The sequence below is a fragment of the Colossoma macropomum genome, unplaced genomic scaffold (assembly GCF_904425465.1).
Source record: "Colossoma macropomum unplaced genomic scaffold, Colossoma_macropomum, whole genome shotgun sequence".
NCBI lineage: Eukaryota > Metazoa > Chordata > Actinopteri > Characiformes > Serrasalmidae > Colossoma > Colossoma macropomum.
In genome coordinates this window covers 31,948,335-31,963,798 of record NW_023494789.1, presented here as the reverse complement: position 1 = coordinate 31,963,798, position 15,464 = coordinate 31,948,335, and the positions used below count along the sequence as shown (strand labels likewise).

General features: G+C 39.3%; 1 protein-coding gene across 1 annotated transcript in view; it reads right to left on the bottom strand.

Annotated features, from left to right (window-relative positions):
• The window catches only part of LOC118808374 (metabotropic glutamate receptor 4-like), a 201,215-nt gene extending 187,199 nt beyond the window's left edge, over positions 1–14,016 (bottom strand). Inside the window, exon 1 of the mRNA XM_036570999.1 lies at positions 13,889–14,016. The gene's annotated coding sequence lies outside the window, so the exon portion shown is untranslated. The remainder of the gene's footprint in view (positions 1–13,888) is intronic.
• Between the last annotated feature and the right edge of the window lie 1,448 nt (positions 14,017–15,464).

The following is a 15,464-nucleotide window of genomic DNA, read 5'->3' as shown; positions in this document are numbered from 1 at the left end:
TTCATGACATTAGGTGGGTAATTAGCCGCCGAATAATCGCCCCATACCTCGAGCAGATCCCAATCACACATCCGTGCACACTGCACCCTGAAGAAGAGGTTGAGAGGGGCTATCATTAATATCTCTGCAGTCTTCTCTCCCTCGCAGAGCTATCAGTCAATTAGCATGCTTCCTGTTATAGTTATAGATGAGGAGTGCTGGGTGGTGTGCCCCTCTCTGCAGGTTGCAGCCTGTGCATTATTAATTGGGAAGTTCAAAGTAAATAATTACATCCCTTTATCAAAGCCTGAGAATCTACAGTTGAGTCTCTCTCTATCTCTCTCTGTCTCTCTCTCTCTCTCTCTGTGCTTCCACAGTGAGTCTCCAGGCCTCCTTGTTTTTGCCCGGTTTGAATGAAGTGATTCCTCCCTGACTGCAGCGAGCTCCATGCTGAAATCAGACGAGGTAAGAGTGGAACAAACTGCAGCTATCAGTATGTAGCTCTGTTCCATTTAGCATGATCAGATTCTCATCGGAGAGCTGAAATTTCATTATTCTGCCCCAGCTTATTCTGCTCCATAATGTGGACAATTCATGAAATCGCCTCCATCTGCGCTATCAAGAGAACAAAGCGAAGACCCAGAAACTCCGTCAACCATAGGTCATCAGCTTGGACAAATCATGGTCAGTTCTCTCTTATGAGCAGAACGATTTTTCATTTAGAAACAGTGAAGCAGTGTATCAATGTGAGATCTCCCACCAAGCAATTCTGCGAAATGAGAGGCCCTCAGCACATCACTTGTTGGATTCTTTGTTCCCGTCTATACAGTTACAGAGCCAGAATTCTGAACACTCGCACACATCCAACCAACATGATTATATTATTACTTATATTAACAGTCCTCACAGTGTTAAATTACGTTAACGATGCTCATTTGCCAGCTTGGACATCTGAAATACAGTACAAAAGTCAGAGACCACCCTTTATTTAGACCTATTTAATTTCCTTTCAAAATGGCTATATAGTACAAGTTATTCATTTTTAGGAGATGTTTCTGAAGAGATTAGATACAAGCTAATCCACTCGCATAAGGATGGAGAAAGCCAGTGAAGGAAAGGAAAGTCAGTGAAAAAAACAGCACTTTCAATCAATAAAAAATGAAAGCTGTAGAGAAAATAAGATTTCTAATAACCGTGCAAGACCTGGTTCACCATCAGAACTGTCAGATAAACAGTACTTAGAGCTTTCATCTTTGAGAGAGAGGAGAAAAACAAGCTCCACTCTTTCTTCAGATCTGAAACAAAAATCCACAGGTGTTTCTCTCCATCCTTCCCCTGTGAGAAGACAGCTTAACACTGTGAGTCTGAAAGGATGTGTCAGGAAGCTGTTACTGAGAAAAGGCAATTTTTCAAATCAAAGAAAGAAGCTGCTGGTGTTCTCAAAAGAATGGACTGACCAACCCAGTGTCCAGACCCTAACATCATTTAATGCAGTTGGGATTACTTGGCTTGTGGGAAGCAGAAAATACAATCAATTTCAAAGCAAGTCTTTAGAAAAGAACGAAAGCTGTAATAAAGGCAATTTCCTGATGCTAAAAATGACTTACTTGTACTTAATTATATATATATATATATATATATATATAATATATATATATATATATATAATCACCGTATCACTACTGTCAGAACAAAACCTTGTATCTCCAAATGAGAATTTAACAGGAGAAGGAAACACGTGCTTTACTTTTAATGCAAGTCAAGGGAACCAGACTTTTTTCCAAGTCAATTTTGGCCATTTCTTTTGGTCCATTCATCATGAAATTCACACACAATGCAAAGAGCAACAGGTATTTTCAAATTATGTCAAAAACTTAAAAAACGACAAAAATTGAGATACGAGGTTTTGCTCCAACAGCAGTGACATATAATACATTTCCTGCATCATTCATTCATTAAGTGCATCTCTGAATGCTTTATAAAGAAGAAAGTAAATAATAAAAGCATAAAGGAAAAAAAGAAATGAAAGAAAATAAAAGCACTGAAGAAAGGATGAAATAAAAAGTAAGAAAAATTTTACACAATAAAAGTAACAGTTTTAAAGATACTATGGGCAAAAAAATGTGAAATAAATCAGTAAATGCTCAGAAAACAGTGTCAACATGCAGACAGTTACACCTATTGGGGGATTTTCCTTGTTCTTTTGCAGCGCACTTTTGCATGGAGCTCATTATTGAAGTTTAATGTCTGTGGGCAAGCCTGCCTTCCAGAGCCATGTATAAGTATGAAATATTTAATCTGGAGTGCCGAGCTCGGATAGAGGGCGTGATTTGATGGGCCTTGATGTCTGGGAGATGAATTCAGCTGTAGGTGAGGGAAAGCATCTATGTGTGAGCATGATGCTGATGGCTCTGGCAAAGTGCACTCTTTCACGCTCTCTCTCTTTTTCACAGGAGCTGGCCATCACATGCTGCTCACGCCACACAGGGAATCTATCAGCCACTCCATGCAACTTAGAATGAAATGGCTTTATAGTGGCTTAGGTCTGAGAGAATGAATCTGATTGCCAGATTGGCTTGCCTGCCTTAATATAAAGGGCTGAATGATGCATAAAGCCCACTGATCTGGAAAGACACCCCAGATGATGCAAAAGTATGAAGGATTCTCAGTGTCTATTCCTTTCAGAAACAAGGCACTTGTCCCCAAGGGGTGCACAGAGTAAAAGCACTGTTCAGCCATGGTGTGCTACGTGTCATCCATGATCAGGGGTCTTTTGAGACCCAATTAAATTTGAAAAGATGGAGGATATTTCATTCTTTTTCCTGTCACTAAGCAACACACCAGTCAATCAGGTGGATCCACTGACATGGTAAGAGATAAGAGCTAGCATTCTCCTCTGAGTGTGTTGAAGCACAGAAGTTTAAAGCAGGTTTGAATAGCTGCTCATGGAAGATTAATGCGCATCAAAGGCTTCAGAGGCATGTGGCTACAGCACCAGTGGTACTGGAAAATCTTACTAAACTGGAAATGACAAAGTTAAAATAGAAAACGTCTAATATGACATACATGATATGTCTGATATAAACAATTGGTCAAATAATGTATCATATGCAGCTCGGCGTGCTCATTTTTTCTTTTCACATGCAATTCAGCTATGCCATATTCAGTATCTGTGTATCTTCACATATGATCCTAAGCATTTTAGGTGGAGCATGTGGCACATGGCCCCTTTTATCACTTGTTTGTCAATGCACTGCCAGCCCACCACTACGCCATGTAACTCATCATTCATCGTGGAGGATTTCCTAAAATATCCCTTTGCTTGTCAAGCAAATTCTAAATCAAACACGTGGTGCAGCCTAGCAAACAAACCTTATTTGCAAGAAGAGAGCTTAAGATATCCTCACAAACAAAGCCCCTGTTTTGCATTCTGAAGGTAATACAGATGCAGGCTTAATGGAGAGGGTCAAGCCTAATGTGTTCAGGCCCAGAAGCCACCTGCGAACCATCAGCAAAACCTTAAGATGAGCCAATGTAGAGTGCATGTCAGACCACCATGGCCTCAACTTAAACAGATTCATTTTCCGACCTCCCTTTATCTGTTAGAACTAAACAGAATTTGTGTTACTGTTCCTTTAAGACTGATATATGTAAATGGCGTCTGTCTTAATAGACCACTGTAGTCTTGTCGTCATTTTGTAGTCGGCGCCATGCTCTTATGCCCATATTAGGTACTCCGGGTCTAAGCTGCATTTCTCTATGGCCAAAATGAATAGGGTTTCGAAAAATCGCCTCTATTGCACCCTGTATTACATAAAAATGTTCAGAACCCAATACGTTTTGTCCTATGAACATTCTTCTCTCGAATACCACTGGATCCTCTGAATTAAGTGACCCTTATTAGTCCCACAGTGGGGAAATTTCACCTCTGCATTTAACCCATCCGTGCAGTGAAACACCACGTACACACTAGTGAAGACACACACTAGGGGGCAGTGAGCATACTTGCCACAGGGCTGGTTCCCAAACCAGCCCATCACTGCCCCTACGAGGTCATTAAAGAGTTGAAATATGACTATTGCTACATGTGAGCTAAAGCTACTGCACACTGAATTCACATCATTAGACTGGTAGTCTCCTTAAGCAGGTTTTAGCAGTGTACATTTCCATGTACAGACTGAGTGTGATAAAAAGAAGTCCGAACAAAATAACCAGGTTTCCCTGCAGTTCTCTGTTCTTCATCTGATGCTCACTGAAACACAATAGATCTTTTCTTTTAGCTTGATTTGAAAAGGTACCTGCACTCAGGCTAATCCAGTGCAGACTCAGCTTAATATCACTGCTCACCCCTGATTGAACTGATTTCAGTTATCAGAATATCCTAATTATTATTTTAATGCTGGTAACATTTTTCTGAGGACATTTTCTCAGGACATTCGCCAGCTTTTTGTTTCGACTTTCGAAAATTCGAACAAGCAGCCAGTGAAAAAGAAGCTGACTTCAGTTTCATGGAGGGATGAAAGGCATGATATGAGGAGGTTTCACTATTTCCGCCTGACAGCTGAGTAACATAAACTTATTTTTGCGGAACCAACAGGTCAGTATTTAGTCTTATTTGCTAATGTTTGTGATAGCTAGTCACAGCTGCTGCACAATTTAAGGTGGAATGGGATCATTCGAACAAGAAGCTGCGAAAAAAGAAGCTAAATTCAGCCTCGTAGTTTTAAAACGGGTAGTATTTTTGATAAGGCATTTTAGCCTATCAAAATATCCTACCTAGAGGTTTTAGTTACGGGTATACCTGTAAAAATAAGCTACGGTATAAGATTTTGATAAGGTAGCACAACTCATCAGAGCACCGGCACAGCCCGCCTTAGTTTCGTGTAGCTTAGTGACATCAAATTGATGCACAGTAGCTTTAGCTCGCATGTAGCAATATTAGTATTATAGCTCTTTAACGACCTCGTAATTCGGATGATCCAGTGATATTTGAGAGAAAAATCTACACGAGACAAAACGTATCAGGTTCTGAACTTTTTCATTTAACACAGGGTGCGATAGAGGCGATTTTTCGAAAACCCTATTCATTCCGGCCATAGAGAAATGGAGCATAGACCCGGATTTCCTAATAAGGAGGACTACAGAATGATGCACGACTACAGTGGTCTATTGGCTGTGTTGTATTGGCCTTGTTCATAAAGTTCATAAAGTCTGGCCTTGAACACTCCTTATAGCTTTAATGAAAGTGGCCAGAGCTAAACATGTAAATGAGCTGTTTTTTGTGAAATCACAACCACAGTGAATTCAAAACAGACTGAAACTCTCCATGTAGAGAGTAAATTGTATGTTTTGAAACTTTCACAATGTTTATGCACTATACACCTCTTGTTTCACAAAAGGGAGGGCAATTTGTGGATTTTCTTGTTTGGGCCCTTTAATGTCTATTGTTCTTGTTGAAATGTACATTTGAATCAAGTACATTCAGTGCATTACTTTCTTTTTCAGTGCATTTTGTTCAGCCCTTTCAGTTTTACTCAATAAAATTCAATGAGTATCTACACCAGCTGTCCAAAGTAATCATCTGTATTGCCAGTTAAGCATCGAGGCTTTGTATTTGTGTTTATGTATGGATTGAGGAGCTGTCTGGTGCTCACGGACTGTGGGGCAGCAGGCAGGACATACTCCTTACTCCAGCTCTGCCCCTGGGGCCATCACGGCTCCAACATGTCACTGTTTCTTTAGCCAGGCATCTGTCTCAGCTTTACTTCTGCACAAGACTAAACCAAACAGGAAGGCTAAGTCTGTTCAATATTCAATGCCTGCATGTAAAAGCCAATAGAAATGTGTAAGCAGACATAAATTAATAAGTGCATTTACAAACAGCTTCCAAACATTTTCGTATCTTGAGCCTAGCACCGTGCAGGGTGGAAATGTTCTCTGCTGTGAAGAGCATGAACCAGTTTTTGAATAAATAGCACTGGTCTATAAGCTCACCTTAAACCTCTGGCTTTGCTTATGAACCCGTCTAGTGTTGATTTTTATTCAAATGTTTGTAATCTGGTTCCCAGCTCTGAGTTATTAGACTATTTGTTGAGCTCAGGGTACTAGTAATCAGGCAGATCCTGCTGTAAACACTCACGCTCTTTCTTCCACTCCTGTGCGTTTGTATGTGTGTCTTGCAGAAAGCAGGGAAGAGACTGTTCATGGGGATAATGACTTCAAAGCAGCATTGTCTGAGGTAATCAGCGTGACCAACAAACCACTCAAGAGGAAAAACGTCCTCAGAAGCTGCAGGTTTGATGCACATCGAACTATCTTCATTGATTGCTACATCAAATTCTCCTATTTACAATGGCATCAATGAAAAGGATTAATCATAGAACTAATTTCATGTAGAAAACAAGTGATCTTATGAGCTAAACGCCAATCTATGGGTTTACATGTTCGGTTACATAAGCAGGTGTAAAAAAATAGACTTCCCTAGGGGTGTAATGAAAGGGAGCTAGGCAGAGACATGTTAACAGAAAACGAATGCAATACCATAGAAGAACTACTTTTGGTTCCCTAAAGAACCTTGAGTTGCATGGATCCATTGTGATTTTTAAAGAACTATCCTTTGAAATGTTCTTTAGGGAACCAAGAGTGGCTCTTTTATAAATTGTGAACTATGACTATTAGAGCTGGGCCTATATTTTGGGCCATAAATGTCAAGACTTGGTCATAAACGAGGACACAATAATGTTAACTTCTGCCAGCCCTCCTATGGGATTGTAGTAGTATGTTAGCAGCAAGCTAACAGTGATTCACATTAACCCCTTTTCTAGCTGTTCTAGATTAAACCAGGACATTTGAAGCTTGAAAAAGAGATTCCAAGTTTTATTCAAAGCTTGTAGCAGAACTTTCAACATATATTTTACCTGGTAGTTTTACAGTGACTTTCAGGAAAAAGTCTGACATAGAGCTGCTTTTCCATTATAACAGACTAGAACATATTAGTCAAGCTGCCACTCATATTCACATTCAGTGAAGTTTCAAAGGCCCAGAGTGACTTTTTTTTCCTCACAAAATTGTTCTCACCCATTTGAAATCAAAACGTGGTTGGTTGATTCCACTGTCAGTTCGTAACTATTTAAGCGGTTACTATATGTTAGGCCTTCAGTTCCATTCCAGAAATCCTAACCAATGGGAGAGCTTGCTTGGCTGTATCTATCTAGATACTGCAGCAAAGAAAAATCCTGATTAAATAACTTTTTTCCTGGGATTTTTAACCCTTTTGTTCCTGACCAAATCTTAACAATCAGTTAAGAGAATTACCATAATGCTTATTGTATTAAACTCTGCAAGTACGATTATTAAATGAAAATGAACAAACAATTACAGAAGTGTATTTTTTTTTTATTTCACAGAAATCATTAGGCCATCTCTGAATGTCTAGAAGGTCTTGAGAAGTCCCCTCTCTACGTTATGGCATTTTATAGAAAGCACAAGACTGAACCAAAGCATCTGCAGTATTGCTTAAAGCAGCAGTGTCAAACTCTGATGGGCCACAGCACTGCAGAGTTTATCTTCAAACTCATTTAACACACCCAAATTAACCCATGAGCTAATTACAAAGACATAGGTGTTAGAAGAGGGTAAGTACTGAGCTTTGCAGGGTCATGAGTGTTAATCAAGTGACTAAAGCAATGGTTTCAATATCATGCTAACATACAAACACACAAGCAACTCAATCTACTGTTAAATATTATTGTTGTCATAACAAAACCTCACTATTTTTTTCCATTTTTAATTTTTACAGCATTTTTTATACATCGCTGCCCTTTACATCGCGTAAACATATCATCATGAATCAACCAATAGAAATAAATGATGTGGAATAAAATCTCATTACATATAGAAGTGAAGTTAAGAATGTTCAGTAATACTTCAGTACTGGCCTTGTAATGCTCTTTTTAATCCTTTACAGGCCAATAACTACTAATTAATTGGCTGCTCTTTAATAATTTATTAAGCAACAGCTATGCTGAATCAAATATTTCCAGAGCACACTATTTGTAAATTATACATCATAATCTTTTGCACTTCATTTACTGACATGAAGACAATCAATTGATGCTTTACTAAGACAGTCTGATAAGATTGTAACAGGTTAGGTGTTGACTACAAGCACTGTTAATAATCACAGTTCAAGTAGACTACATGCTAATAGAATGAGGTATGTACATGAAAAGTTAATACAATCTTAGTACATAAATCTTTATTTTAGAATAGAAGGTCCACTTGTCTTTATTTGGAGATAATATGTGATTCACTATTGGAGTTATTCACATAAATCATAAGAAAATAAGCAAATTATAGATACAATGCTTGTTTTAGATTATGATGTGTAATAACACACAAATAAAAATCCTCTGAACATCTTAATTCAGCCCAAAAATTGAAATAATAAATCAGCAGCTTTATAAGAGCATTATGATGCCCCCCTATACTGATACCCTATTACCGAACATTCCCTTCTTGCTCCCATAAAGTTAACATCATGGAGATAGAAGGTTTTCTTGGTAACACTTCACTTGAACCCTGCTACATAACATTATGTCTTGACATCTGCTTTGACAAGTACGAGCATTGGTGACACAACATTGTCATGACAACTCATGACAGCATATGACATGTTTATGGCATTGTTACGTCAATATTGTGTAGTGGAGTTGAAGCAAAATGTCACCATTTTCTTATGACAGTGGCGATATTTACTACTGTGTCCATTTTTTGTGAGTTTTGGAGTTACAATCAGTAAATGATTAATTTGGCCAAACACTACACTGAGCAGATGGTCCCAGCCAGGAGGGAAAGCGATGGAGACGTGCTGGAGGGAAGACACTCTATTTGACCAAAGATGTCCTATTGGAAATGCATGCAGACAAACACAAACACGCACATGCGCACACATGCAGGCACGCACAAACTTGCCACACACATTACGGTCACTGATCTAATTTGTGAGAAGACGCTGAGTCTTATGATAGAAATCTAACAAGCTTGTAAACCCTGTCAATAATTAGTGTTCACAGCACGCTAACAGGGCACAAGTTAATCAATCCAGTTCTGGCCTGTTGACATGTTAATTATCTTAATCTAATGGCAAACAATAGGTGCCTGAAAGATCTACACTGAGTTGCTAGTTTTATAGCTTATCTAATAAGCGCAGATACAACTATCTTGTATCTAAACTCATTGCGCTTGTATGAGTGTATCAGGCGCAGCAATGTTGCTGGGGAGTTTTAAATACTTCATTGTCACTGCTGAGCCAACAGTGGTTCTTTGAATGGGAACTGACCACAGATAAAGGGCTAGAGGATGACTAACACAAACCGTGCATAGAAAAAGATGAGCTGCAGTATCTAACTGTAAGCCTACAAGGTGTTTCAATGTGGTAGGTGTTTGTAATAAAGTGGCCAGTTAGTGTACACAGCGTTTAAAAACTGCAGCAGTGCCTAAAACATGCTGTCACTATATCTGCCCAGTGGTGGTCCTTTGGTGGTCCTATCATGTTCCTTTATCATTTATGGACAGGGTGGAAGGTGACTGACAAATTGTGCATTAACAGATGGGCTGCAGTCAGTAACTGTAAACCTACAAAATGCACCTACGGTACTTCCAGTCAAACAGGCATTAAGGCTATGGCAGGAAAATACAGAAAACATATGATTAACAGAAAATTACACAGAAGCCTCAACAGCTAAATATTATTTGACATTTCTCAGCATTTAGTGTGTCCATTCTTTGCCTTTTTTACAGCTTTTATTCTATTTGTGAGACTTGCATTCAGGGATGTTTTTCAACACCTCCAAAGTTCAGTCTTAGAATTTGGTTGCATTTTCTGCTTCTCATGATCCAAGTTATCCCAAACACATTTAATGATATTAAGGTCAGTCCCGGTTCTTTTTTGTCTATCTCCTTTTCTCAGTAACTGCTTCTTGACAGCTACACATCCTTTCAGGCCCATAGCATTAAGAAGGACAGACAGAAACACCTGTGGATTTTTTCACATCTAAGGCAAGAGTGGAGTAATTTTCTACTCTCTCTCTCAAAGATAAAAGCTTTAAGTACTGTTTATCTGATGGAGACAGTTTTGGTGGTCTTCCAGCTCTTGCAGCGTTGCTAGTAGTCCCATTTTCTCTACGACTCCAATTTTGGTGGAAGCTCTTCTTTTTTCCATTTATTTTCTTTTGATTTTCCCTTTTTATGCAAGTGGATTATTTTATATCTAACATTCTCAGATATATTCAAAAAAGTGAACTCACTTAAAGGGGAATTCCACTGATTTTCAAATTTTCAGCATAATTAAATTGTTGAGATGTAAACGAAGTCATTCAGTGTGCTGTGATGCAAAATGGTTAATTGTAGAGAAACTTTCACAAATTTCTTCACAGGGTCACGATGTCTGCAATGCAAAATCAGGTAACATGCGCTTTAAGCTTTTAAAGGCTTTTAGAGGCTTTAAACTCTTCAGACATCTGGTTCCTATCACCTTCACTGTGAACAGTTTTGACTCACAAAGGTTTATTATAATGAAGCATTTCACATAAAACCATTCCAAATTATTAACTACTTAATTATGCAGAAATGAAAAAACATATTAGAATTCTCTGTTAATGGATGTTTTGACTGGAAAGTAAATAAATGAAGGATATTGTCTTACTATTGCACAATACTGTAACTCTTGCAACTGAGTGTGCATTAGTTACACTATGGATGAGAGAGAGAAAGAGGGGGCGGGGCTTGGTGACGAGTTTAATGAAGCCATGTCTTTTTTTTCTGTACTGATATGAAAGGCACTGGCAGGGTAACAGTGTAAAGTTCCCTATCACACTAAGCTTCACTGTCCTAAATTTGCTTTTATGCTTAGTCAGGAAGCTGAGTTAACAAACCCGATATGAGAAGAGTTTCCCCCCGTGGCTACTGGGTTTTGATCTCTTAGAGAATTTCTTGTATGACAGCCAAGATAGTAGCTCTCAAACACACTTTAAAGGTTGTATAAGACATGAAATTGCCATTCTTGCGTTTCTGTCCATGACAGAACCCTGCATATCGGTACTTGGCAAATCTTAACTCTCTTTTCTTTGCTGGGGCTATGTTGGAAATCTACCGAAGCCAACATTCTCCTCACACATACAGATGCTGCATCAGCTTTGTCCAGCATTTTCAACTCTAAACAAGGTGCCAAATTTTCCATCTAGGTCTGGGCATATAGTTTATGCATAGCGTCTAGTTTTAGACAATCAACTTAATTTCATTAGATTTATTCCTAGTCTAATTGTATTGCTCGCATGGCATTCAATCTCATCATCATTAACTTGCTTAAAAGGTGGAAGAACTCTGAGCCACCATCAAATCAGAAACCACACCCTGGCCAAGCCAGTGCAGACCTCCATATATCAAATAATGCTTGATCCTCATGTGGGGCCCACTGAGATTTGATTGAGTAGTAAACAGTGAAATGCTTTTTAGCATCTGGCTGCTGTTGAGTTGATGGAGCACAGTAACTCTACTCAGTAATCAATAATAAATGTCAAATGTGTAGATGGCGCATGCATTAAGCATACAGAGTAGACTCCTGTTCACTAGTGCAGTTAACTTGATGGTGGCATATCTAAATTATACATAGTGTTTCCAAGAGGGAAAAAAAACAGCATAATGTAAGGAAATATGTGATTCTATGATTTGCTTTTGTAAAAACAAATGAATCGTTTTGTTTCCTTCTGCCATTTCTGTCTTTTCTCTACAATAAATTGTGTTTAACCCCTTAAAATCCCAGACTTATTACATACAGGTGTACTATTCAGTAACTACAGGGACTTCAATGCAAACTGACTGAGCTATTCTTATGTTATAGAAGTGTGTAATAAAACTTTGAGCCCTGGCCATTTAAGGGGTTAAACAAAGTCACTCTTCAGAAAAACAATAGTAAAAAAATAAAGAAAATATAGTTTTCTTTTTTATTATTGTAATTAATTCAATCTTTGTCTGAACGTTTCTTTCTAATGGAGAAGCGATCTGATAGTATTGATGTGGTTTTCTCTTTGTACAGTATACTGTGCTAAGGGCAGAGACTACTCTTATTTAATTTCCGGTCAAAACAGCCGTCAAGTACACGTTATTCATTTTTCAGTGTCCAGAAAAAAGCGTAAAAAAAAACATACTTAACAGAAAATTACACAGATGTCTCAATAACTAATGTTTTCAGTATGCAGTGTGCCCACACTTCATCCTCATTACAGCTTCCATTCCTTCTTCATTTCAGTTTTTCAAAGAAATCTGGGGGGAAAATTTTCAACACCTCCAAAATTCCTTCTTAGGTTGCATTTTCTGCTTCTCACAATCTACGCAATCCCAAACACATTCAGTGATGTTGAGGTCTGGATTCAATCAGTCATCAGTCCTATGCTCTGAGAACACCAGCAGCTTGTTTGTTTAATTTACAAATTTTCTTCTTTTTTCTCTATTTCCTTTTCTCAGTAACAGCTTCTTGACAGCTACTTATCCTTCATCCATTCAGACTCATAGCGCTGAGTTGTCTTCTCACAGTGGAAGGATGGACAGAAACACCTGTTGATTTGTTCAGATTTGAAGGAAGAGTGGAGCTTGATTATCTCCTCTCTCTCAAACATGAAAGCCTTAAGCACTGTTTATCTGAGGGGACAGTTTGGTGGTCTACCAGCTCCTTCCATGGTTGTTGAGTTCCATTTTCACTGTATCTTTTAATCATTTTTTAAACTCCAGTTTTGGAAACTCACTCTTACTTATATTCCTTTGACTCTCCCTTCCTTCTACAAGTGGATTAACTTATATCTAATCCTTTCAGAAAAATGAAAATTGTACTCAATGGCCGTTTTGACCGGAAATTAAATAAACGAAAGACTTTGACTCTGACTTTGGCGCAGCACTGTACATTAAGCAGTTATCCACAAAATCACTTACTTAGATTGCCAACATGATTGGCAGAAAGAAAGCTGCTTCTGGCTCTTATTTCTCTTTAGCCATTTCGTACAATAACTGACATCAGTGACATTAACATTTCTTCATTCATTATTCATTTTTATCAGGTGACAGTGCAATATTACCAAAAAGGTCGCACAAGCCATTTTTCACTGTCCAGCATGAGCCTTAATCAAAACCATATGCTCCAAAGTGCCTCCAGCTCTAGCATCTGCAAGGCTGAAAAAGCATCTTGGCAGGCTCAGAATTCCACAACCTGTGTCTTCTCTTCCCTTTTCTCTTTTCCTTGTTGACTCTATGTGTTTAGGGGAATCCACGTCCAAAGGGGGCTGTTTATCAACATGCCATAAAATTCATGTAAACTTGCCCATTACTTAACTGCTTCAAACAGCAGGTGCAATACATTAAACAAATAGCCATCAATCTTAACACCCATGCTCCTTCATATAGGACTCTATACTGAATCCCCTGCTTTGATGGAACACTGACAAACCTGTTGGCACTAAAGATGTGGCTTCAACAAACTAGTTCAGAATAAGACAGTTTCTCCCTTCAATATGATTTTTTGCCATTTGCAAACTCCATGCAGGTCATGAGGAGCATTCCCTGAAAGGATACTTGTAAATGATTTGTATCAATAACAATATTACTATGCGATGCCATGCAGCACCTCTTCTTGGTCGATATTCCAACAATCAATAAAACCTGGAATTCTCAGCACTACTCAGAATATACAAGCTTTTTTTTCCATTTTTCCCGTCACCACTTTCTTTGGAAGAATTGCATTTCTGTAGGGATGTGTGCACGAGCGGTGCTTACGCTCGCGGAACGAGATGCGTGCATATTGTCTCTCTATGTATAATAAATCTGTGTGTTGCATTTCAAAGTTGGCCCATTTCGCACTCACCCTTCCTCGGTCCTGCTCCTTTTGGCGTGTCCACCACCTCTGCATTATCAACTTAACCCCGGCGTGGACTGCTTCCCGCTGCCTGGCTCATCAGCCGAGTTGCCGTGTGCTCCGATACGACCAACTCCATCCCCTGGGTGGGAATTAAAACAGAAAGGGGGTGGTGGTGGTGGGGTTGGGAGGGGGCTCTTCAAATCACGACCGCAAACTGTAAAGCTGTTGCGCTGTCCACTCGCAGCGGTGCTGAAACGGTCACGCAGAGCGAGAGCTCTCCGCTCTCCTCCTCCAACTCGGTCTGCATTCACTGACTGCGCTTGTGTCTGATCCGCTCGTGCTCCCGCACAGAAAACACCTCTTCCACCTAGAGCGAGTGAGGATGACTAATGGTACCAGTGGGCTACAGCAGGCTCGTGCTCAACGGGCTGCTGCGTGTTTCAGTCGATGCTTTGCGTTCTACGCCCACATTGGCGACTCCGCTTGACCACAAACGGCGACGCAGCAAACGCAGAAGTTACTCAGATGATGGAGGGTTTAATAAGGTTTATTAAAAGCAGCGCAGCGGGAGACTGAAGAACAGACAACATTGTTTTATGTGCTGTAACCTCCTGCAATCACAGCCTACAGCCAGCCCCACTGCGTGGTCCTTCACAGTAGTTGGAGACTAATTCTGAGGGGTTTTATTGACATTGGCAACAATGGAAGGATTTCCCAACTCTTACTTCAGATGATTTGTCTATTTTGTAGTTCATGGTATGGTTTAGGCATCTGTGTTCTTTGATAAGTCCCTCCACATGGAACATTTAAGGATCTTTCAGGCAGAAGTTTAGTATTTATCATTATTAACACACATACTAAAATAATAAGGTTCAGATTAGTTCATGTGAAAGCACGGTAATTCTTCATTAACAATAAAACAAAAATCTGAAGACGTCTGATTTGAGCTCATCAGAATCCTCTGGACACCGCTGCACAGGAAATAAATATTTGCTATACTTTGTTTTGGAAATGCTTTACCATCTACCACCTATGAATTTTGGGAACATCATAATCCACAGTACCTTATGTGTAATATTGCTTAGTTCTATGTTGCCATCTATTGGTGCAACTATCTTACAGGGAGCACTACCACCATCTGGTGGAAGACTGGATAACTGCTCCCAATACACAAATTAATTAAAGGGGAATTCCTTTTTTGACTATTTCACAATGTTAGGATAGTTCAATCACTTAGATATAAAGTTATTCAGAGTGGTTAGCATAAAAATGGTGCATTGAAACATTTACTGATGCAGATTTTCTATACAGTGGTGGTGATAGGAACTAGGAGTTGGAATGTGCACAACAGAAACTTACAGTGCTGCGACAAAACCTTCAATCCCCGTTTTTTTTAGAATTTTGACACATTATTTTGTGCTAAAATTTCAAGATTTTATGATCGACAGATCCGGTTCCCTCCCACATTCCAAAGACACGCAGTCAGGCCAACTGGAAATGCTAAATCACCCCTAGGTGTGAGTGTCTGTCTGCCCTGTGATGGACTGGCAACCTGTCCAGGGTGTTTCCTGCCTTCTGCCCA